Below are 27,302 nucleotides of genomic sequence, written 5' to 3' on the forward strand. Positions count from 1 at the left end.
TCTCAGTGGTAGAAAAAGGTACTCAATTATTAAAGTAAAGTAAACGTTTCAATACTGCAATGTAGAAACACTCAGATTGACTTGACTAAAGTAGAAAAGTATTAAAATGTACCAAAAGTTGAAAGTAATCATTTGAAAATAGCCGATCTACAAGCGTACAATGTGTAGCATCGCAACACATTGTGGGATTATAGATCATCCATTTTCAAATGGATGAAACGTATATAAGGCTGAAGTGATCTATGCAAGTTTTCAATAATTGCTACAGCTCCACCCTCTGGCCAATGGTTGCTACAGCTCCACCCTCTGGCCAATGGTTGTGAGTTTTGTGTCTTCTAAGTTTGGCAGAGACCTCTACCATACTGCAGAATGTCGTAGAAAACCTGACTGCACGTTTAGGCCTGAACTGCAAAGACATCGGAATAATAATAAACGCTAGAGTTTCAATAGGGGACCATACAAGTGCACTTCATTGGCCCCTAAACAGTCTGCACCTACAGTAAAGCCCAGCTCTGAGTATCTAGGAGTATGTAGGAGTATGTAGGAGTAGATGGTAACTTTTAATTACCAAGGTCATAAAGGCTTCCTCTAGGCCACTGGTTCTCAACCTGTGGGTCATGACCCCCAGGGGTTCCTCAAATTATTTTGGGCGGTCCCCAGATGATTAACTTAATGTGAAACATTGTTTTCTCACTCAACAGTAAACAAACCAGCATAAAGTTTAAGTGTTTAGGGTATCTGCACATTTCTAAAGTGACAATTTAAGAACCTTTTAATACAAATTAAACATTGGCCAAATTGTCAAATATTAGAAATTGTGAAAATAGCCGATCTACATGCTCACAACGCCTCGCAACGCAGATCTGCTACTTTCACAGTAGATCCGTGTTATGCAAAATGTAATGCCTCAACTCTTAGTGCTCATAGGGTGGGGGGGGGGGGGTCCCCAGTTAAAATATGATTATTTTGGGGGTCACGGCCTGAAAAGGTTGAGAAGCATTGCTCTCTAGGCTATAGGGTCAAAGGTGCTGCTATCTCTAAGACAGACACTTCATCACCACAACAACAACGTATTGGCAGTGTTAGGTGACTGTTGCCCTGACCTGGACCAGGGGTCAGTTAGAATGACCTCTGACCTGACCAGGGGCTCAGTTACAATGTCTATCCACCTGTTTCTGCGGGAGTTTACTGGAGATTATTTGGACCACACCTCCAGTTTAACAGCAGACATACAAGCTCGCGTCGCGTCGCTGATGCAGCCCGTTGTGAGCTTGTAAATCACACTCGGCTGCGGCGCCGGAAGCTCGGTACAACATCTGCGCAATGTACTATGGGGCGTTGGAAACCCGTGGATATATATACTGTATGTACAGTATATATATATATATATATATATATATATATATATATATATATATATATACACACACACACACACACACACACACACACACACACACACACACACACACACACACACACACACACACACATATATATTTCTAGCACAGGGGTGGGGTGCAGACTGTTGGCCTTTTTACAGCAGTGCCAAATGTAAAGGTACTCATTGTGCAGAATTGCACAAGTTCAAAATGTGTAAAAAGTCCACGTTTAGCAGCCCTCCCCCCACTGTGGATGAAAGTCGAGTCCAAACCAATTTATACGCTCACTGTTTTGTTTCACACACACACACACACACACACACACACACACACACACACACACACACACACACACACACACACACACACACACACACACACACACACACACACACACACACACACACACACACACACACACACACACACACACACACACACACACACACACTCAAAGTGTACTTTCCAGTGGTGCAGATAGCTACGCTCCTCAGGTGTCAACAGCATCATTCAATCCTACAGCGAACAAATCCACTCCTCCTTCACAGCAGTCAGAATGTCATCTTCTGAGTTTTTAAGACGTACATTATGTTTCGTTTTATTGTGTTGTTGGTTGTTGTTATAGATGTTATGTGACACCGAACTCGCTCAACCTCCTGGGGCTGACACGCACGCACGCACGCACGCACGCACGCACGCACGCAGCACACACACACACACACACACACACACACACACACACACACACACACACACACACACACACACACACACACACACACACACACACACACACACACACACACACACACACACAGACACACAGACACACACACACACTCTCTCTCTCCACCATCTCAGCCTACATGATGCTGTGTGAATGTGTTTTATCAGTTGTGTCTGGGCTTCCTTAGCTGATTCTCTTGCTGTTAAAAGACAACCTCACAACTCGCTGCCAGCTATCAGTAGTTCTACTGCTGAGAGAGATAAACATTGAGTCCCATTGATATAAAAACCTGATACCTCATTCACCACTAGCCTGGCATAGCCAGACTGCATCACTGTGTGGACATGAGTCTGGTACTTCTTAGAATAGCCCCATATAGAACCTCACCCGTCGCTGCATACTGTTGTGCTCCGTGATGAGGTCCTATAAAGGTACCCAACGCTGGCCCGGACCGCCTCCACGTCGAGTTGGAAAACACTCGTAACGAAATGTATCCAAAAAGTAAAGGTAGTCCCGAGCTCCCAGACAATGGTTTTCATCCCACGGTACATAAAACATGCACGACAGCGTTGGGAAAACGGTTTAAATCGCTTATTTAGTCTCATTAAATTCAGAAAAGCCCCCAGCGTAGTCTCGCGTGGCCAGACTGTTGCCTAACGCGATTTGTAAATGCTCTCTGGCTATGCGAGACTACAGTACTGGCAACAGTTCCGCTTGAATGGGAAAACATTATAAAACTAACGATTTAAGCTGTTGTTTCATGCCCTGGTTCATGTTTTATGTACCGTGGGATGGAAAACCATTGTCTGGGAGCTCGGAACTACCTTTACTTTTTGGATACATTTCGTTACGTTTCCAACTGTGTTTCCAACTCGACGTGGAGGCGGTCCGGGCTAGCGCTGGAGTACCTTTATAGGACCTCATCTCGGAGCACAACAGTATGCAGCGACGGGTGAGGTTCTATATGGGGCTATTCTAAGAACAGCGTTTATGTGTTCTTTGTTACCCGGGAGTTGTGGAGGATGAATTTCATTGGGGGGTCGCGGCCTGAAAAGGTTGAGAACCACTGCTCTCGTAACCTGACTCCACCAGATGGTGGCAGTAGTGCGTATACTGCATATACCGCCCTACTTCTACCATCTGGAATTGCTCGGGCAGACCCGATGTAAGGGGCTGGCCATTTTTTTCAAATTCTTTAGCAGGTGATTGGATGGGGCCGTCTGTCTATCACAGTCTGGGAGTGCCAACTCCAACCACTCATATTGGCCTGTCTGCATGACGTTACACCCAGAATCCGCCTCCTGGGTTTCCACGTGGTCTGCAGTCAGACTCTATTGGCTCAGAGCCGCTCAGAGCCCGCCCGTAGCTGCCGCTGATTGGTCCGGTCAGGGACTTTACGAGTGATATCAACTCTCCCCGAGCAGTCTCAGATGGTAAAGTAGTGCGGTACGCACTGCTGCCACCATCTGGCGGAGTCGGGTTACTGCTCTTGCATAGACATAAAAAAGGTAGAAGCCTCCTCTGATATAGTATCTGTATAGCCTGTACATCAGATGCTTTCCCCGGTTGTAATGGTTGGAGGAAGGAAAAGCAGACCATGTGCATCACAGCAGAGCGTTGTGTGACCCAAAAACATCTTGAACCACCACATAAATTACACCCAACAGGAAGAGTCAACAGCAGAGCTCCAGTACACCTGCTTCTGAACACAGATAGAAAACACTAGATGTCTCATCTGCCGCTGCAGTTCATTGGAGCAACATGCAACAACTGGAGGCCGGACTACTGGCCAATCACAGCGCGTCTTTTTTCCGGGACTTCAATCAATTCAATTCAACAGAGCTTTATTTGGCACGTTTCCATCCAGTTCTGATGTTGCGCGGCTCAGCTGTTCTTAGAGGCTGCGTACGAAAAGACCCGCCCCCACCTGCCTCTGATTGGCCTACCAACTTCCGTATGTGTGACGCTATGATGGAAAAAAAATAATGTTCCATACGGATGAAGGATTGACAAAGCTGTATTTAAAAAGACAAAATGTTGAGCAGAGTCCCAGCATTACAGATCATGAAGGAGCCAGGCCCCCTGGCCTGTCCTGTCAGCCCTCTCGGGGCAAAGCCTCCTCTCATTTTCAGACAGTTCTTATACTCCTCATTCTAACAGAGATCTATTCATGGTCTTATAAGGACAACATTCAAACAGTTACAGAAATACAGGTTCGCTGACAAAGTGAAGTAAGCATGGGAGGAGGCAACTCAGCTGTTAGATTGGCAGCTGTAGTAGAGTTGAATTAGCATGTACACTGTTAAAGCCAGTTCAAAAGAGTTTTAATGGAGGACCAAACATACAGTTGGCAATCTATACATTTCTGCCACCACAACGCACGTGGAAGTGGGAAACGACCGGTCGCCGAGTCCCGCAATGCATACTGTATGCCCCAGAGCCGAAGGAGGCGTCTACCTTTCTATGTCTATGCCTGGATGCAGCCAGGCTGCTACAGTCTCATAGTCCCCAATGCTCCTGTGGAACTAGGATACTACTAGCTGTCACTAGGATACTACTAGCTGTCACTAGGATACTACCAGCTGTCACAGTGAGATCCTATTGACCTAATCCTTCCTGGTGTGGTGGTGGTGAAGGGGAGCCTCTCAGACTCACTGTCTGTCCCTGGGGCTCTCTGAGATTGCAGACAGCTACAGCATGGTGGTGTAGGACTGTCTGTCCTGGGGCTCTCTGAGATGTGCAGACAGCTACAGCTACAGCTACAGGTACAGCTACAGCTACAGCTACAGCTACAGGTACAGCTACAGCTACAGGTACAGCTACAGCTACAGCTGCAGCGGTGCCCAGGTCTCATGCACTCTCTGGGCAAAAAGAGGAAGGCTTGGAAAATATGTGGTGGGTCCGGTTGTAATAGATATTTTAATCAGCAATAACGACCTATATCTATCCACAAGTTTCCAACACACCATCATGCATTGCGCAGAAGGTGGGCGGCAGTTCCGGCGTTGCAGCCGAGCCGAGCCGAGTGTGATCTACAAGCTCACAACGGTTGCACCTGCGACGCAACGTGAGCTTGTATGTCAGCTGTTCTCCGGATGTGTCCCACACATAATTCTACAGTAAATTTCAGCGGAAACAGGTGGATATCCTTTTTATAGAATAGCATCTTGTCTAGAAAGCCAGTCTGTTCTGTTTGATGATGAATGATCGTTCAATGAAACATAGTCAATCCTTCATCTTTGAGGAAGACTACCATGACCTCTTCAACATACTTCACCATTACACAATTTAAGTTGATGACTAACTGTGATACAAATAATAGTGATTAACAATTTAATTGTTGTGTTGGGGATTGAGCATTGCTTGGTTTGTCATTGTCCAATACACCTGCATCTGAACAAAGTGGATATGCGAATGTTTTCGTTGCAGATTCTAAAGGCTACAGTAATTAGCACCACAAGTAGAACATTCAGTAACAGAGGCCTCCCCATCTCTTTAATAAACATGAATTTTCAGGTCAGCAGCAGGTTTTATTCATTCAGGAGAGAAAAACCCCAGAAGGATGATTCATCCTCTTCACTTTTATTCATAATTCATCCTCTTCAGTTTTATTGTGCTCCCGTTCCACTTTTATCTGCTCCTTTCTTTTTATTTCATCACTTCTTTCATTTTTTTTTTACGTGTCCTAAATTGGAAATGGTTCTAATCCCCGGCCCTGGAAATGTGTTTTCTCTTTATTAAAGAGCTTGAGAGATGAGGAAGAGCTGTTAGTGAACAAACACTGCAGTGATTGCTATTGGAATATAGAGCAGCTATCTAACATTCAGTCTAACACAAATATGTTCAATGTTTAAGTGTCAGAGCTTTGCTGATACTGTGCCTATAGCTCTGGTGCGTTCTTCACAACATTGAAACTACATTCATTGTTATGGCTTACAGACTTTCACTCATGGCCCAAAATCAATCAATCAATCAATCAATCAATCAATCAATCAATCAAGCTGATATTCTTTCATCACAGTCTCGCATGCCAAAATAAGTGACTGAGAATTAGTGATGTACAATATTATTAGCAAATCGATAATAAAAAAAAAGATTGGCACAGATTGTGAAGTCCATTTGGCCAAAGAGTCCAGGGTGCCAAACAAGGTAACAGGGAGAAGCATAATGCTTATCGAGCCCCATCCTGACTCAGTTTCATAGTAAAACACGTAAGATTGTCGTTACAGCACAGCACACTTCGAGAAATACATATTATTAACATGCTTTTCTTGCATACTGAGGAAGACCAAGACGGTCAAAACGTTTATCTGTGCTGCTTTGTTGTCACTACTAAATTTTGGAGCGACAAAAAGTGAGTTGCGAACCACCTTCTGTTCCTACTAGTACTGCTTTGGAAGTTTTAGCTCTGCACCAAAGAATGGACGATGTGCATTATTTTATCTCTGAATTTCTTTGCTTTTTACACATAATGTATACAGCATGCTCTCCCACACATGTGATCCTCTCTCTCACACAGACACTCACAACTCACTCTCTCTCATGTGAGAGTGAGGATAGCAAAGGGCTCTACGGAGAAACCATATCCTTCCAAGAGATAACCATGAAACCAGTCCTAATTAAAGACTCTGTGGATGGAATTAACAGCTTCTATAGCTTGGATGGACAGACGTGCACGTTGTTGTAATGTAGAGCCTGGGGAGGTTCATCACATCCTCCTGATAAGCCCACATTTTAATGGACCAGTGCTTTCTCTCCCTAATCTTCTCTTTAAGAGCGTCATCACATGGTACGTTTCAAAAGGCAGCTTACTGCCACCCCAGAGGATGCTGGGTATCCATCATGCTGACAACAACAATCCCTCCCGAAACCCGTACAGAGGCATCCACACAAAGAAAGACCAACACTCCTATACACCACATAATATAAAACACTCGAGGCCGCGGTTACACATAAAAGTTAATTTAGAAGCGGGGGCAAAGGCAATCTGGTCTCCCCGGTGAGGTGATGTTCTCATTAAACGTGCGGTGGGGAAAGACATCGGCGCTACCATCGCCACCACCACTATCACAACAGGTGCTGTTTCATCTTCTGTCTGGATCGCTTTAACGACCTCATTAAAAACAGGGATGCTCTTAGGAAAGGGCAACCGGTGTCATGGGAAGCAGAGTACTACAGTACTGTTACAGTAGCAGCTCACTAGAGTCTGATAGAAGCAGAGTACTACAGTACTGTTACAGTAGCAGCTCACTAGAGTCTGATAGAAGCAGAGTACTACAGTACTGTTACAGTAGCAGCTCACTAGAGTCTGATAGAAGCAGAGTACTACAGTACTGCTACAGTAGCAGCTCACTAGAGTCTGATAGAAGCAGAGTACTACAGTACTGTTACAGTAGCAGCTCACTAGAGTCTGATAGAAGCAGAGTACTACAGTACTGTTACAGTAGCAGCTCACTAGAGTCTGATAGAAGCAGAGTACTACAGTACTGTTACAGTAGCAGCTCACTAGAGTCTGATAGAAGCAGAGTACTACAGTACTGCTACAGTAGCAGCTCACTAGAGTCTGATAGAAGCAGAGTACTACAGTACTGTTACAGTAGCAGCTCACTAGAGTCTGATAGAAGCAGAGTACTACAGTACTGTTACAGTAGCAGCTCACTAGAGTCTGATAGAAGCAGAGTACTACAGTACTGCTACAGTAGCAGCTCACTAGAGTCTGATAGAAGCAGAGTACTACAGTACTGCTACAGTAGCAGCTCACTAGAGTCTGATAGAAGCAGAGTACTACAGTACTGTTACAGTAGCAGCTCACTAGAGTCTGATAGAAGCAGAGTACTACAGTACTGCTACAGTAGCAGCTCACTAGAGTCTGATAGAAGCAGAGTACTACAGTACTGCTACAGTAGCAGCTCACTAGAGTCTGATAGAAGCAGAGTACTACAGTACTGTTACAGTAGCAGCTCACTAGAGTCTGATAGAAGCAGAGTACTACAGTACTGTTACAGTAGCAGCTCACTAGAGTCTGATAGAAGCAGAGTACTACAGTACTGTTACAGTAGCAGCTCACTAGAGTCTGATATAAGCAGAGTACTACAGTACTGTTACAGTAGCAGCTCACTAGAGTCTGATAGAAGCAGAGTACTACAGTACTGCTACAGTAGCAGCTCACTAGAGTCTGATAGAAGCAGAGTACTACAGTACTGCTACAGTAGCAGCTCACTAGAGTCTGATAGAAGCAGAGTACTACAGTACTGCTACAGTAGCAGCTCACTAGAGTCTGATATAAGCAGAGTACTACAGTACTGTTACAGTAGCAGCTCACTAGAGTCTGATATAAGCAGAGTACTACAGTACTGCTACAGTAGCAGCTCACTAGAGTCTGATAGAAGCAGAGTACTACAGTACTGTTACAGTAGCAGCTCACTAGAGTCTGATAGAAGCAGAGTACTACAGTACTGCTACAGTAGCAGCTCACTAGAGTCTGATAGAAGCAGAGTACTACAGTACTGCTACAGTAGCAGCTCACTAGAGTCTGATATAAGCAGAGTACTACAGTACTGCTACAGTAGCAGCTCACTAGAGTCTGATATAAGCAGAGTACTACAGTACTGTTACAGTAGCAGCTCACTAGAGTCTGATAGAAGCATAGTACTACAGTACTGTTACAGTAGCAGCTCACTAGAGTCTGATAGAAGCAGAGTACTACAGTACTGCTACAGTAGCAGCTCACTAGAGTCTGATAGAAGCAGAGTACTACAGTACTGTTACAGTAGCAGCTCACTAGAGTCTGATAGAAGCAGAGTACTACAGTACTGTTACAGTAGCAGCTCACTAGAGTCTGATAGAAGCAGAGTACTACAGTACTGTTACAGTAGCAGCTCACTAGAGTCTGATAGAAGCAGAGTACTACAGTACTGTTACAGTAGCAGCTCACTAGAGTCTGATAGAAGCAGAGTACTACAGTACTGCTACAGTAGCAGCTCACTAGAGTCTGATAGAAGCAGAGTACTACAGTACTGTTACAGTAGCAGCTCACTAGAGTCTGATAGAAGCAGAGTACTACAGTACTGCTACAGTAGCAGCTCACTAGAGTCTGATAGAAGCAGAGTACTACAGTACTGCTACAGTAGCAGCTCACTAGAGTCTGATAGAAGCAGAGTACTACAGTACTGTTACAGTAGCAGCTCACTAGAGTCTGATAGAAGCAGAGTACTACAGTACTGCTACAGTAGCAGCTCACTAGAGTCTGATAGAAGCAGAGTACTACAGTACTGTTACAGTAGCAGCTCACTAGAGTCTGATAGAAGCAGAGTACTACAGTACTGCTACAGTAGCAGCTCACTAGAGTCTGATAGAAGAGAGGGAGAAGAGATCTTTAACGCATTTAGAATGCTGCAAACCTTCGTAACAATCTCTTCATTTCTCTTGGTCCCGGAACAAAATATTTCGAGACAGGGGTCGTTTAGATTTAGAAGACTATTTTTTTGGTATTTTTCAGGTCATAATGGTTTAACCACCTTGACATCACAGTGGGCTCTTCATATACAAAAGGCTGACAAGCAAGTTGAAAAAACGCCACCCCCTAAAAAACAGCCACATTCAATTCCTTTTAAATACCGTAGACTCTTAGAACGGCAGACTCACTCCCTAGCTTCTGCTGTGGTCTGAAGACGCACCTCTTCAGACTCCACCTTAGCCCATATAACTTACCGAAGCACTTGCCAACCCTCAATCATACATGTAGGTTAGATAGCATTTTTTGGGGTTTTTTATATAAAGTTTTTTTTACTGAATAAGTGTTTGGTCTACCTACGTTATCTTTCTTAGATTACTATTTTGATGCGTTTGATGTATTACCTTGCTTATTGTAAATCGCTCTGGATTAAGAGATTAAGATTGTAAATTGTAATTGTAAATTGAATACGGCTGTGCATTGCAGCGGTGCTTGGCTGCGGAGAGAGGAACTGGAGACGGCAAGCAGAGAATCTTGTTACGCTGCTAGTAGTACATCATTTAACCAGGTTACGCTGGTAGTAGTACATCATTTAACCCACAACCCGTGCCAGCCACTCTCCCTTTCCCTCCCCAGCTCCTGTTGCCAGGAACCCAAATGGCACAGATTCATCATAGGATGTCTGGCTGGCTAACAGCACTGGAGTGGTGGAGGAGGGTCAGCTCTGTGCTCTTTGCTATCAACACCATGGAAACCCTAGCAACCCTGCTGTGCTGTGCTGTGCTGTGCTGTGCTGTGCTGTGCTGGGCTGTGCTGTGCTGGGCTGGGCTGGGCTGGGCTGGGCTGGGCTGGGCTGTGCTGTGCTGGGCTGGGCTGGGCTGGGCTGGGCTGTGCTGTGCTGGGCTGGGCTGGGCGGAAATAGCAGATATATACAGTACGGTACACAAGCTCACAACAGATCGCGTTGCGTGCCTTGTTGTGAGCTTGTAGATCAGCTATTGTCCGCGAAGAGATTTGGGCTAGGAGGGGAAAACGATGGGACAAAGGACCTCTAGACTAGAGTCTAGACCTCTGGGCAGAGATGGGCAAAAGTATTTTTTTGCTCCCCAAAAAAATAAAAAATAATGATAACTTGGTCAGTGGTCTAATATTGATCAGGATACTGTCACCAATATACTATCCTGGTGACAGTATCCTGGTAAGTATTTCACATTATATTTTTAATGTGTACTTGTATTGTATTGTACTTTTTAGTATTTTGTGCCCATCTCTGCCTCTGGGCAATCCCAGTCAACTGACTCTACAGGGTTTAAGTGGTTAAATGAATGTGGTTGTCTACGGTAAGCCTCTCCCCTGCCTCCCTTACTCCTGTGCCCCTTACTGTACCAACTGTTACCCCTGTACCCCTTACCATACCAACTGTTACCCCTGTGCCCCTTACCATACCAACTGTTACCCTCCCTCAATCCAAGGTTTACCCCTCCCTCCCTGCCCTCAGCACAGTTCATAACCCAGCCTTTTACTCTCCCTCACCCACTGACATAATGTGCTCCACACACATTGCAATGTACACACCTATTCTCACACAGACATGCATCTTCATTCTGCACTCTCCAACGCTTTAACAGTGTGTGGGGCTGGGAAGGAGATAATTATAATAATTATAACCAGAAAGGTGGAATTCTGGGAAGTTGCAAGTGTGGTTGCACTGACACAAGTCACGAGGAATCTGCTGGGAATTCGGTCTTACCATGTGTTAGATTAAACTAGCCCTTACCCGTTCAAAGATATGAGCTCCAAAATGATGTGCAGTGTGTGGGTTATGGGATGTGCACTGTGCATACAGTATATGAGGGATGGAAAGTAACTTTAACTGGTGCTTGCATGATAATATGTAGGAGCATCAATGTAAGAAATACCCGTTTCGTTTAATGGCTAGCCCCCCCCCCCCCCCCCCCCCAGCCCGCCCGCCCACCCGCCTGCGCACACACCCGCCTGCCTGCACACACACACACACACACACACACACACACACACACACACACACACACACACACAGAGAGAGCTGGTTAAACATGTTGCCTCATGCTAGATGAAGAATAGATGTCAAAGATATGAGCTCCAAAATGATGTGCAGTGTGTGGGTTATGGGATGTGCACTGTGCATACAGTATATGAGGGATGGAAAGTAACTTTAACTGGTGCTTGCATGATAATATGTAGGAGCATCAATGTAAGAAATACCCGTTTCGTTTAATGGCTAGCCCCCCCCCCAGCCCGCCCGCCCACCCGCCCACCCGCCTGCGCACACACCCGCCTGCCTGCACACACACACACACACACACACACACACACACACACACACACACACACACACACACACACACACAGAGAGAGAGCTGGTTAAACATGTTGCCTCATGCTAGATGCAGAATAGATGTGCCTCATGCTAGATGCAGAATAGATAGTAGATACACCATAAAAATGCTAAAATACAGCATATGATTTGTGAAAGTGACAAACGGGCTTCACAGTTATGTTAGGTGTGTTCATATGCTGATGGTGATGCGATTTCAGATCAATTGCTCCAGCCACTGAGGAGAAACGCTGTTTCAGACAGACACTCACTCAGACATTCGCTAAATTATAGTATAGATAAATACATTATGGATCTATAAATCCATAACCAAACAGACTCAGAGACAGCCAAAAGGACAATATCAATAAAGTGTTGTATTTTGAAGAGAGCAGACAAGGAGGACAAAACAGTGAGCAAACCATCCTAGTGGCAGCTTTCTGATCTCTCTCCTAAAATGGTGGTTCAACATACAGCAGGGTTCCCCAATAGGCGGCCCGCGGGCCATTTGCGCCCCGCGAGGGGCTACTGTCTGGCCCACACCAACCCCAGTAATAATGGTGGTATAAGAGCAGCAACAACACTAGTATATCGTCGTTGTCGGGTGTAAATCTCGTATCTCCAAATTTGTACGTTGATTCGCAAATCATACAAGGCCGTCGCACAAAAGTAGTGAAAAGAGCAGATCTACAAGCACACAACGCCGTTGTGTGCTTGTAGATCGGCTGTTTTCACTAGTTTAAATCATTGTTAAAATGATAAATTCAAAACGAACGGTTTTGGACATACAAGATTTTCACCCGACAACAACGAAAACTGTCGCTGGAGTAGCGGGAACGCCACCGTCACCCCCTGCAATGATGTGGCCTTCGGCTTGGTACCCTAGACATGATTCAATGTTGTGGCCTTCGGCTTGGTACCCTAGACATGATTCAATGTTGTGGCCTTCGGCTTGGTACCCTAGACATAATTCAATGCTGTAGCCCTCGGCTTGGTACCCTAGACATAATTCAATGCTGTGGCCTTCGGCTTGGTACCCTAGACATAATTCAATGATGTGGCCTTCGGCTTGGTACCCTAGACATGATTCAATGTTGTGGCCCTCGGCTTGGTACCCTAGACATGATTCAATGTTGTGGCCTTCGGCTTGGTACCCTAGACATGATTCAATGTTGTGGCCTTCGGCTTGGTACCCTAGACATAATTCAATGATGTAGCCCTCGGCTTGGTACCCTAGACATAATTCAATGCTGTAGCCCTCGGCTTGGTACCCTAGACATAATTCAATGTTGTGGCCTTCGGCTTGGTACCCTAGACATAATTCAAAGTTGTGGCCTTCGGCTTGGTACCCTAGACATAATTCAATGATGTAGCCCTCGGCTTGGTACCCTAGACATAATTCAATGCTGTAGCCCTCGGCTTGGTACCCTAGACATGATTCAATGCTGTAGCCCTCGGCTTGGTACCCTAGACATGATTCAATGTTGTGGCCCTCGGCTTGGTACCCTAGACATAATTCAATGTTGTGGCCCTCGGCTTGGTACCCTAGACATGATTCGACCCTTGGGAAAAACTAATTGGGGAACCCTGACATACAGTATATATGAAGTACAATATCACTGTGGGACTCGTTGATTGGTTCACAGATCATAACAAGAAGACAGACACACAGGTTCTTCTAGTAACTTTCCACAGTGACATACAGTATAACCAAAACATGATTGTGTAGTCATGGTAACCAAAGTCGCCATGACCTGTACTGTAATTCAAGACAGTAGTTCACAGAACTTGACCTTTATGGTTCTATGAGCCTCATACATGAATCATACATTTATGTATCATAATGTATCTATCACCATGGATAAGACTTAGAACTCTTAACCTCAATGTCCTTCTGGCAAATCCCACTACACTAAATAAATCAAATCGATCGGAGCAGGCCAGTAAATGGGATACAGTGTAATGTGAATGTCGTTTGACGGTTAATGGGACCGTTTCAGTTCCATGGCAAGAATGTCAGAAAAGCAATCTTACATTGCTATGTTGTAACAATAATACCGATTTACCAAAGCATAACTCCATACAACTTGCAAGAGTAAAACCACAGTCAGTCAAGAATATGTAATTAGTTGGTAACAATTCTCGAAGAGAGAGAGAGAGAGAGAGAGAGAGAGAGAGAGAGAGAGACAGAGACAGAGAGAGAGAGAGAGAGAGAGAGAGAGACAGAGAGAGAGAGAAAGAGAGAGAGAGAGAGAGAGAAAGAGACAGAGACAGAGAGAGAGAGAGAGAGAGAGAGAGAGAGAGAGAGAGAGAGAGAGAGAGGGAGTGAGAGAGAGAGAGAGAGAGAGAGAGAGAGAGAGAGAGAGTGTGAGAGAGAGAGTGTGCGTGCGACTGTGCATGCATGCAAGCGGCTTGCCACTCCTGCAGCACTGCAGGGAAATGTTCCTTCTCCCTGTTGTCTCAGAAACATAACATGTTCAGTCGTTGACCCTCCAAACTAATCTCATTTGAGCTGCATGGGGACCACCACCGTTTAAAGGAAAACAATGTTGATACACCACCACACTTTGTTTTTAGTTTGAATTATGGACTTAATATGGAGAATGTGGATTAGCCTGTGTATATACAGTACAGTATATACTGTACAGAAAGGTATTAGGCTGAATTTAGTTGCAGGCAACATTATGTTTTCCTCCTAATTGTAGGCAAATCTGTTCACCCTCGTCCACTGTCATCACTGTTACTGTTACAGTATGGCTAGGTTTTCTGTCAACGGACAGACGTGTGCATCATAAAACTGATATTTGACAAGCACTTGTAGGAGTTGAGGCACTGGGCTCCACAGTGAGAGAGAGAATAGGCAACAAACATTTCCATGCCAAGATCAATAACTCCCATTTTTACAATCTACTTTACAGAAAGAAGTCGCTTAATAAACAGATTTGGCAACGCAGATCAGTGCAGCCGCTAGTAGCCAAAAATTCTCACTCTCTTCTCCTCCTGATAATACATTAAATAGGTCTATTATTGATTCTGCTTCTACAGAAATGTGCTAGTAACTAAACAGAAAGTTATTATTGCAATTGTAATTGCGACCGAAGGTGTCATCAATCCCAGGCTCTAACTGGTCCAAGAGCCTGCTTTACTCTGATTTACATCCTACCTTGCCCGAAAACGTTGGTTGCCACTCGACAAAGAAATCAGCAAGAACAGACTTCAAACCAGGGGTTTTCAGAGTGGGTGTCCACTGCCCAGGCACCCTGGGGTGCCGTGACGGCGGTCCACTGGTGCCACGGGATAATGTGATAATATATGGAATTTATGCCACGAGCCCCGAACCAGTATGCTTCCTTTGCCCAAAAAAGTATCAAATGCAGCGCTGGTGCCAAGTCATGTGGTTTACACAGGGGCGGCATAGCTCAGGGGTAGAGAAACCGTTATTAGAGCACGAAGGGTTCCCGAAGGGTTCCCAGTTCGAATCCGGGCTCCCCCTGAGTTAATGTCGAAGGGTCCTTGAGCAAGACTCTGAACCCCTAGTTGCTCCCGGTGAGCTGGTTGGTGCCTTGCATGGTTTCCTCCGCCACCGGTGTATGAATGTGTGCGTGAATGGGTGAATATAATGCACAATCTCTGTAAAGCGCTTTGGATAAAAGCGCTATATAAATGCACCATTTACCATTTAACTCAATAAAACACTCATTCATTCAGATGTTGTCATCATCTCATAATAGTAAATAACAAATAGTTTCATATTATTTATAAGTAATGTGTTGGATCATATTGTTATGCTAAAGGTAACAGTACAATATGCCATACATACTGTATATTATAAGGTGCTGGGAGTGAGAATTATTAATACTAGAAGCTGGGCCGCCCTTCGGGCGGCCCAGCGTCTAGTCGGCGACCTGGCCAACTCGGAACAATGTAAATAGGGAATGAATGCCCCGCCCTTTAATGCAAACCCCATTATACCTGTTGTCATAGGACCCGTTTTGACCATCTGTTTGCCTGTGTCCATTTATGCCCATATATGGAGATATCTGTTATCTGTCTGTCTGTCAGCGTCCATTTTATGTCCATATATGGAGATCACTGCAGATATAGTTCTGGGTCCATTTTATGCCCATATATGCCCATATATGGAGATATCTGTCTATTTGCGTCCATTTCACGCCCATATATGGAGATCTCTGAATCTGTCTGTCTGTGTCCCTTTATGCCCGTATATGGAGATCTTTGTGATTCTGCGTACATTTTATGCCCATATATGCCATTTGCGTCCATTTTATGCCCATTTATGGAGATCTCTGTATCCGTCTGTCTGTGTCCCTTTATGCCCGTATATGGAGATCTTTGTGATTCTGCGTAAATTTTATGCCCATTATATGCCATTTGCGTCCATATAGTTCTGGGTCCATTTTATGCCCATATATGGAGATATATGTCTATTTGCGTCCATTTCACGCCCATATATGGAGATCTCTGAATCTGTCTGTCTGTGTCCCTTTATCCATTTTATGCCCATATATGGGGGCATTCATTTTATGCCCATATATGGAGAACGCGCGTGCCCGTGGGACGAACGGTTCTCCATATATGGAGAACGCGCGTGCCCGTGGGACGAACGGTTCTCGAGATACGCGGATTACCTACATACATACACACTCACAGAGATTTTTTGTTGACTCATGTGGCGTACGTGATGTCAGAGCCTTTTATGAAGTGATGTCACAATGAGTCAGAGCTTTCGCCGATTTCCTCAGAAACAGCCTGATGTCAACAATCAACCCCGCATAAGGAGATTCCGAACGTTTCGCGCCGGTTCGGGAAAACCGCGCGCCGGGTCGGGTCGAGGCGCGGCACTGCACTCCGTGCCGCGGCAGGGAACGCGCGTGCCGAATCTGAAGCCGGTGGGACGAACGGTTCTCGAGATACGCGGATTACAGACAGACACACACGCAGACAGACAGAGACTTCTCGCATTTATAGATAGATATTGCAGGTGTGCCTCGGATGAAAATAAATATTTATGGGGTGCCCTGAACCCCTGCTCTAAACTCCCTGTGATGGAGTGGCAAAGTTTGGAAGTCAAAACCGTTTTATTTTCCCTCTGTTCTTCTCTCCATCCATCTCTCTCTCTCTCTCTCTCTCTCTCTCTCTCTCTCTGGGTCTTCATTACATTGCCCCTCTGTCTGTCTGTCTGTCTGTCTGTGTCTGCTTGTCAGTCAGTCTCTCTCTCATATTCAGCTCTCTCCTCTCATGTCAGCCTCGCTCTTCCCCAGACTATTAACCCTGTGTGTCAGAACGTCATGCCTTTCCACATCCCTGCCCGTCATCATCATCCTATCCGCACACAGAGCACCAGACGAGACAAAACGGACCCATATTCCTGACCGTCTGTCCTGCTCACACGGCGAGCGTTCAGGCATCCTAGCGATGAAACACAATTATGGCCGCTAACAAGCGAGCAGCAAGCGAACACATAATGGACGTTGGTGTGCGATAGCAAGAGGCCTAATGAGCGTAACGGGAGGAAATCATCCTCGTTTGGGGGCTTAACGACCCCTGTGGGGGAGGAGAGGGAGGGGAGGGCAGGTCAGGGGCGTCACAAGGGGGGGGGGGGGGGGAAGTGGGACTGAGTTACAAGGGCCAAAGGTGGAGGGGCCTTAACTATTTTATACTTTAGCTATTGAAAAATAGCAGATATACAAGCTCACAGCACGGCACCGAGTGCCACGCTGCGAGCTTGTAGATCTGCTATTTATTTTTTATTTTTTTTACGAGTCTTTGAATATATCTTTCTAAAGGCAAACATTTGTAACTCAAATTTTGCTTCTGGGGGGTCCCTGGAACTAAATATTTTGAGATGGGGGTCCGTGGCCAGATACAAATAATTTTGGCGGTCCTTCACATGAAAAATTTTGAGCACCACTGACATAGAAACATAGGTTTTTCAAAAAAAACTTAGAAGGATTTGAAATATTCAAAGACTTTTCATGATTTAAAAAGAAATTGCAGATCTTCAAGCTCGCAGCGTGGCACTCGGTGCCGCGCTGTGAGCTTGTATATCTTCTATTTTTCAATAGTTAAAGCACAAAATGTGAGTGAATCCTTGTACCCAGGGCCCAGAATTTGGTGTGACACCCCTGGGGGAGGGAGGGGGGTTTAGACCCCTGTGGGGGAGGAGAGAGGGGGGAGGGAGGGGGATTCACACTGTTGTCTCTACTCTCTCTCTCTTGTAATCCTCAAAGCCTTTGTCTGGTTGCATGTCAGGCTCATTACAGTGGATTACACTCCATAACTGACTCTATTAACTTGTTGACTGCCAGACGGCCTAAGGGTGGGCGAGGTCGCTCACACATGGGCGCGCGCACGCATCCGCCTGGGTGACCTTGTTCATATTGCGTCATATAAGAACTGTATTCCGAATCTTTAAAATAAATGCGCGAAATCTCTGTGAGTATGTAATCCGCGTATTTCGAGAACCGTTCACCCCACCGCAGCGCGGAGTGCAGTGCCCGGCCTCGATCCGACCCGATACACCCATTTTCCGGAACCGGCGTGAAAGGTTCGGAATCTCCGTATGCAGAGATCTCCATATATGGGCATAAATGGACACAGGCATTATCAATCTTGTGGATATGAAGAATCAAGAATCATTCTCCATAGAGACAATACTCCTGTGAACACAGGAGATGAACGAGCAACGTCAAGACTTTGCTACTCTATTGTTCTTTGAGGAACACACCATGCAACAACAATCAATACCTGGCTGAAGTACACGCCCTTATACCTCGCCACACAATGGCGTTGTTGTAAATCCGTAAATACAGCAGATCTACAAGCTCAAAACGCGTCACATTGCAAGCTTTACTGTAGATGTGCTATTTTGGAGCGGTGCTTACCATTACTACATCTGTCTCTGTGTGTACGTATGTCTGTATGTCCTGTATCAACGCAAACGAGGAAGTGTTGATCAAATAGAATCCATATTTGGTTACTGAATTGTCTATTTCTCACTTCAAATGGTTTCAAAAACACTCGCAGCGTTTAGTTGTAAATGACGCTGTGTTTGTTTACATGGCTGACATGTTGGATACAGCACTAAATTCACACAGCGCAGCCTCAATGCAGCAGGTGCTCTGAGCCTTTGATTAGGCAGCGGCGCATTATAGAACGCGGCGGTCATTATACGCCTATAATTCACCGCTAATTTCAGCGCTTGACCAATTAGAATCAAGCATTCAAACAAGCCATGCAATAACATGATATAGTGGATATTTGACGTAGAGTGTTGGATGAATCCCACAGGATAAAGTTATGGTGTAACAGCTCTGTAAAGAACAGTAGAGCTGGTTCAGTTATCACTGTAGCACACATCAAAGCACTGATTAACATATTAGAATGAAATGCTTTTAGAGGCAATTATTAATCCCAAAATAAATTATTAATCCAGCTGAAAGCTCCTCGGAGCTGGCCGGGTGTATGGAGAACCGGAACGACTGGAGACTCAGATGGAAGCTCGTCTGAGGACGACCGAGAGAGAATCCACTCTCACAGCTGCTGACTGTCAGTTTGGAGAAAAAAATTAAATAAAATGTATGATTGTAACTAGAGATGGACCGATTGCAAAATTCTTGGCCGATACCGATCCACCGGTTTTATGAAGGTCTGACCTGCCAAAACCGATTTTTCCGATACCGATTTCTTTAGCTAAGAACTAGGAAATAGGGTTGCTCCAATACCCTTTTGTTTCAGGCCAAGTAGGCCTACAAGACATACCGGTACTTCAATTTGAGTACCAATAAGCTAGAAGAACACTAATGCCAAATCAATCACAATAGTACAATATCCAAAATCACAGACAATATCCAGTCTAATATGACCGTCTGGACTAGGCAGGAGGAAAGCAGGTGACGCATGCTCCCCCCCTCCCCCCCTTCTTTTTGGAGACGACATTGACACAGGATTATGGAATATATCCTTACATTGCAAAGGTAATCAGCACCATCTGTATTCTGTAGGCTGCCACTAAGTAGACTGGCTGCTACTTCCTAATGTTTACGTCACAGGACCGAGCATCATGCTGTGCAGTGCAAGAGATACAATTGGCCGATTTATGCATATTTATGTCAGTGACCTGCCGATCACCGATTTGGCCGGTTTGATATGATACCTGCCGATTTCTGATATTGGCCGATACCGATGTCCATCCCTAATTGTAACACTGCTGGCTTATTCAATTTAAACTATTGATACATTTACACCAGTACTGGTTCATTTAGCATGTATTGTTAAATGTGTAAATGGTGCATTTATAATAGCACCTTTATCCAAGGCGCAAGGAGATGTGATGTGCATTACATTCACCCATTCACACACACCCATTCACACACACACACACACACACACACACACACACACACACACACACACACACACACACACCAATGGCAGAGGAAACCATGCAACCAGGAGCAACTAGGGGTTCAGAGTCTTGCTCAAGGACTCTTCGACACTAAAGCCCTTTGCACACAGGACAGTTGCGTTTTTTTCGTTTGCGGCATGAATAAAACGCATTGGATTTGGTGTGCAAGGCTGTGCGGAATCGGCGCTGCGGATCCAAAAAGGAGTCATAAAAGGAGTGATGAGTTTTTTACCGCATGCGGCAAGATGCACGAATCGAACTGGGTTCGATCGAGAAAAAAACGCACGGCGGCAGCCACTCGTCGCACGGCTAATTCGGAGCCGGTGTGCATGAGGTCGTAGAGAATCGTTGTTTTCTTTTCGAAAAATTATATTGTCCGTTTTATCCGTGCGGTTAAACGCGCCTGTGTGCAAAGGGCTTAACTCTGGGGGAGCCCGGGATCGAACTGGGAACCCTTCGGGAGGGAACCCTCCTTGTTCTAAGACGGCAACTCTACCCCTGAGCCACAAATGGATCAGTTGGATTAACTATTGCATCCTTACACCACCCCTCTTGCACGGTACCATAACAACACTGTATCTCTCTCTGCCTCTCTCTCTCTCTCTCTCTCTCTCTCTAACACAGGATGCCCAATTAGCCTGTAATTACAGCACTGTCCATTTGTTATGAGAGGCCTGCTCCTTGGGGGGGAGGAGGGAGGGGAGGGGGGCAGCGTCCGTCCAGAGCATCATCTGGAAACAGGGAGCAGAGAGCTGCACAACACTAGTCTTGTGTCCACAGGCAACTACTCCACAATGTCCCAATGCTATATAGTCTGGAACAACAACTACTCCACAATGTCCCAATGCTATATAGTCTGGAACTACAACTACTCCACAATGTCCCAATGCTATATAGTCTGGAACTACAACTACTCCACAATGTCCCAATGCTATATAGTCTGGAACAACAACTACTCCACAATGTCCCAATGCTATATAGTCTGGAACTACAACTACTCCACAATGTCCCAATGCTATATAGTCTAGAACTACAACTACTCCACAATGTCCCAATGCTATATAGTCTGGAACAACAACTACTCCACAATGTCCCAATGCTATCTGGAACAACAACTACTCCACAATGTCCCAATGCTATATAGTCTGGAACAACAACTACTCCACAATGTCCCAATGCTATATAGTCTAGAACTACAACTACTCCACAATGTCCCAATGCTATATAGTCTGGAACAACAACTACTCCACAATGTCCCAATGCTATATAGTCTGGAACAACAACTACTCCACAATGTCCCAATGCTATATAGTCTGGAACAACAACTACTCCACAATGTCCCAATGCTATATAGTCTAGAACAACAACTACTCCACAATGTCCCAATGCTATATAGTCTAGAACAACAACTACTCCACAATGTCCCAATGCTATATAGTCTGGAACAACAACTACTCCACAATGTCCCAATGCTATATAGTCTGGAACAACAACTACTCCACAATGTCCCAATGCTATATAGTCTGGAACAACAACTACTCCACAATGTCCCAATGCTATATAGTCTGGAACAACAACTACTCCACAATGTCCCAATGCTATATAGTCTGGAACAACAACTACTCCACAATGTCCCAATGCTATATAGTCTGGAACAACAACTACTCCACAATGTCCCAATGCTATATAGTCTGGAACTACAACTACTCCACAATGTCCCAATGCTATATAGTCTGGAACTACAACTACTCCACAATGTCCCAATGCTATATAGACTGGAACTACAACTACTCCACAATGTCCCAATGCTATATAGTCTGGAACTACAACTACTCCACAATGTCCCAATGCTATATAGTCTGGAACAACAACTACTCCACAATGTCCCAATGCTATATAGTCTGGAACAACAACTACTCCACAATGTCCCAATGCTATATAGTCTGGAACAACAACTACTCCACAATGTCCCAATGCTATATAGTCTGGAAATACAACGACTCCACAATGTCCCAATGCTATATAGTCTGGAACTACACCTCCTGAAATACCAGTAGTGGAAGATGGCATTTTCAGTCACCAAAATATATTTTAAAATATAGTTTCTGGTAAGCAGCAATATATACATACAGTATGCTTAGATGATGTTTATTCATATTGGGCTGAATGTGAGCGACTGTAAAAAATAAACTGACGAGGGGAGGAGGATTCACATCCACTTTATGGCTTCTCATGCTGGATACTCATCATCAGAACGTCCGTCTCTCAGACTGCATGACGGGTTTTTGATTGATTGATTGAAGAATTTATTAGCAGTTTGCAATAGAAAAAAGTACAGTTCCATGACAGCATAAATCGCTGGTACAAGGTCAACTAAAAGGAGATCCTAGAAAGCCTTACGGCTTATTTACACAGGAACCACACTTTATGTATCTCATATATCGGGATCATTTGCAAACTGTGGGAAACAAGACTAGTGATGCAAGACTAGCAAAACACTGTCTGTTGTTCCTGGGATTGGAACTGCCAGAGAGACGCACCCATCCAGGTGTGACAAACCACACATTATTGTTGCAATGTATGTGTCGTCGTTGTCGGGTGGAAACCTCCCATGTCCAAAACAGTCCTTTTTGTTGCTACTACTTTTAGTGCCACCCGTTCACCACTAGAGGGTGCCCCAGGTGCCAGAGATAATCCCATAGAGATATGCTGGTATATGCAGAAGCCCTGCAGCCATGACTTGCCTGGACACTTTCCTTTGTGCATGTACAGGAAGAGGATGAAGTTAGCTTGAAGTTAGCTATTGGCTACCAAGCATTTTAGAAGCCTTATTTTCGTCAACTTAGCCATGATTAACCCTTGCACACCTCATGCATGGGAAAAAAACAGAGAAGAATGAGCTCTAAAAAATCCAATGCAATCCTGGATTGCATTGGGGTGGATTTGTGCAGTTTGTTCACAGCTTTCAAACAAAAAAAAAAACGATTGGAAATCCGTTCAGGCATTCTTGAGATAATAGCCATTATGTTTTACACTGTTGTGAGCTTGGAGGTCTGCTACCTGAGTTGTATGGGGGTTGTATGGGGGTGGAACATGCAAAATCGCGATTGAAATCATGTTCACTAGATTTGATGGGGTCCAAAAAAAAAATTTAAAAAAAAATTTAAAAAAAAAAAAAAAAAAAAAAAAATTTTTTTTTTTTTTAAAAACCGAATTTATTCGGTTTTGGCATTCCTTAATACGTTTTAAAAAACCGAACTTTTTCGGTTTTGGCACTTAATGAGTACATGAAGGTAGTGATAAATAGCCGATCTACAAGGCCTCGCGGCACAAGGCCTTGTGTGCTTGTAGATGTGCCATTTTCACTACTTTTGTGCGACACTCTTGTATGATGAAGTATAGGACTTTGATTTAGGAAAGAATATACTATATTGAAACTTGGAGATACAAGGTTTCTGCCCGATATATGACGATATCAGTATCCAGTAACCAGTATAGGGACATGTAACTGTAACCGTAACTGTCAAGCTACTTCAAAAGGAGTGAGCAACGCTCCACAGATCACATCCAGATCCTACAGGTTCGGCACAAACACAGGGATGAATTCATTCTGATGTTATGACACCAGGATGTGGAAATGCCTGTCCACCACCAGTAGCCATCAGAAACAGTGACTCCCCAGTCCTACCATCCTTTAAAACAGCCATAAAAAGAACACAATGTACTTTTATTGCTCCGTTGTCTTTGGCGTTCCTTTTAGGGAAGGTTCCAATTTCCGGATTTTGATCCGGTCGGAAGCGGAAAACAGCCTACGTCATTTTGTAGTCAAAACGCACAACACTTTGGCCGGAACTACCCGGAAGTTTTAACCCAAAATAAATCCCCACGCTCAAGGACTTTTTTTTAGGGCCTACCCAATAAAATGTTTGTTTGGTATATCCATCTTTTAGTCCAACTCACAGCGACTGGCAAGACAGTAAAGGCCCATTCCCACTGGGCCAGATAAACAGATACAAAAATCTCTTTCTCCATTCAAGTGGATGGTAAGATACTGATAAAAAATATCTGTGACAGATATTTTTGTATCTGTTTAGATGGCCCAGTGGGAATGGGCCTTAACACTTCTCTAGCATTTAAACAGGGATTGGGGAAACGAACCGGTGGACCAAAACAAAGCCACGCCACTTCTTCTGCCTGTTGCTGGTTCAGGCCACGCCTAGACCGGATCACATGACCCGTTGTAAACCAATAGCAGGCTTTCCTCCGAGTTGGAAAGACTGGTGATGCGAGGTTATAGGAAAGGGGGGGGGGGGGGGGGGTTTGGGGAGCAACAACACAATACACATAAACCTTGTTTCTTTGCCCTGCCCCCCTTCCTTGTTGCAACCATACTGCATATGAGATATTCAGGCAGCCGTGTGTGTGTGTGTGTGTGTGTGTGTGTGTGTGTGTGTGTGTGTGTGTGTGTGTGTGTGTGTGTGTGTGTGTGTGTGTGGTGTTTACTCATTTTGCAGGGCAGCCAGCATGGGTCTGGCTAAATGGAGATTTATTACAGGAGAACGGGGAAAGGGAGCAACAGACAGAGACAGCAGAGAGGAGAGGATCTCATATGGGACAGTAATGTAATGGTGTGGCAGCCGTGCATAGGCCAGGCCAGGCTCAGTGATTTACAGTGTTTTATAATGGTATTCTGCTTGACCGCTTCCAGACAGAAAACTAACTAAGATGGACAACAGCAAAACACTCAAAAACTTCTCACATTACTAAAAGTAGTTACTTAGTTTGCATAGAGAGCAGTGTTATTCAACTGGCGGCCCGTGGGCCAAATCCGGCCCCTGGGGGAGCTTTCGTGTGGACCCATTCCAGATTGGACCCTTTCATGATTTCTGCCTATTCTGCCTTACATCACATCCACTGCCAAACCCACCCACAGCCGGGTTAAGAGGTTACCATGGTAACCAGGTAAGCAGGTGCTGCCACGGCCACTGGTGAGCGCAGTGCTTCCTCGTTGCATTGTGTACAAGCTCCTCCCCATTTCCCACGATGCATCGCGAAAGCCGCCACTGCCGACTTCCTTTTCCTCATGGCATTGCGTACAAGCTCCTGCACGAACATGGAAGGCCTCTTTTCTCATATGGCTTGTTTTGTCAAAATGGCCTGTTTTCGATGGACCATGGCTTACACAGTCACACAAATCATCGCGGCTGGATTCTTTCTTCTCCGTGTGAAAGACAAGACTTTGAAGGCAGGTATACTCGAGAGGTTGCACCAAGCATTGTGGTTGCATACGGTCACTAGCACAACGCTATACGCCAGACCCTACGTCATTCGCCGACGTGGCAGTCAGCTGATCATTTGTCAACTACTTAAGCCATTCTTCCTGCTGCCTCTTGCCCAGACTGGTCCTGCGCTTGCTTGCCCCCACCTCCTCCCCAGCACCACCAGTAGGTGGACGGGTGGTATATATCCAGTATACCAGTATAACTCCCTGCTCACAATGGTTAATCAGGGGTTGACACTAAGGTCTCAGAGGCACTTGCCCATCGGGCAAGTACAGGTCATGTTCTACTTGCCCGAAGGTAATGGCCACTTGCCCGAAAAGTAAATCGTCCATTGTAAAATGATAGGTACGATTCAAATTACCGCTCAATTTAACACTTATTTCTTTACTTTCTGGGGCTGGGCGATAAAATGTCATACCTCAATACCTCCAAATCCAAATACCAAATACTTTGGCTATGATTGAATATGTCGGGTTCACACTTGTTATTTTTTATTTTTAAATGTAGCAACAGTAAAAACAGCACATTATAGGTAAATAGTGCTCTTATTTTACATTCCACAGACCAGAAGACACAGCGCACTGGCCACGTTCAGGTGTTTAGACAGATATCTCGTGTTGTGTTTATAGACATTTGTGTCCCCTCTCAAATGAGCACTTGCCCGGTCGGGCAACCTGAAAGCCAACTTCACCTGCCCTGACGGTTTATTTACCTGCCGGGGGCAGGTGGGCAAACCTTAGTGTCAATGCCAGGTTAATGATGTTCTTCTTCTGTGCTGCTGCTGAGCAGGGAGAAAACGTGGCAGAGCCAAACGCCAAGATAAATGTGACATTCACACTTGTATGCTCATTAATAATAAACATTGTTCAATCTATTGTGAGTTATCTGACTGAACAATAGGAAAGATACATGGCAGTTAATCTACATTAGTTATGGCAAAACTATGGCAACGTGGCTGCGTGAGTGTTAAACATGTAACTGGGTTACTGGGTAGCTTGGCAAAAGCTTAAAGCTACACCACCATGCATTTCACTGCCACATCAACATGAAATACATTTCTTAAAAAAGGCCATTCCAAATTAGACAGAGATGCCGATCTGTCTGTGGGAACTTCAAAGGATGAGCGTGGTTCATTATAATCAAACACAATGTCTCTGTGATGTCATGTTATGCTAGGCAACACATGTTAACACCACAACACAAAGTTAAGACCCTGATATCTGTTTTTGTAAGAAATACAAACAATCAGTCAGTTTTTCCATTGTTTGTTGGCATTTCACTTTTCTATTGAAACAAGTAATGTTTGCTAAAAAAAAATCATTATGCAGATTTATTCATGAAACGATGGAGTCTGTTATGTCCATAATAATAAACCATTCAATCCCTCCACATTTGAATAACAACTTTCCCCAGCCTCCCATACAGTATGCTTTCTTTCCCTTGTCTTGTGTGTACAGAATGTCCATGACTTATTTCATTAATGTCTCTCCTTTGTTGTTCATTGTTACTCATTTCTGTTCAGTATTGGGGTTGGCTAAAAAAGGGCCTTTCTCTGTGGAGTTTGCATGTTCTCCCTATGTCTCCTAGGGTAGATACCCTCACAAAAACATGCAGTAATCCTGGTCTCAGTAATGCCTCCCCCTGGCCAGCCGGGGCGCCTGATGGAGGGGAAAG

Source organism: Nannobrachium achirus (assembly GCF_963921795.1).
Source record: "Nannobrachium achirus genome assembly, chromosome: 21".
NCBI lineage: Eukaryota > Metazoa > Chordata > Actinopteri > Myctophiformes > Myctophidae > Nannobrachium > Nannobrachium achirus.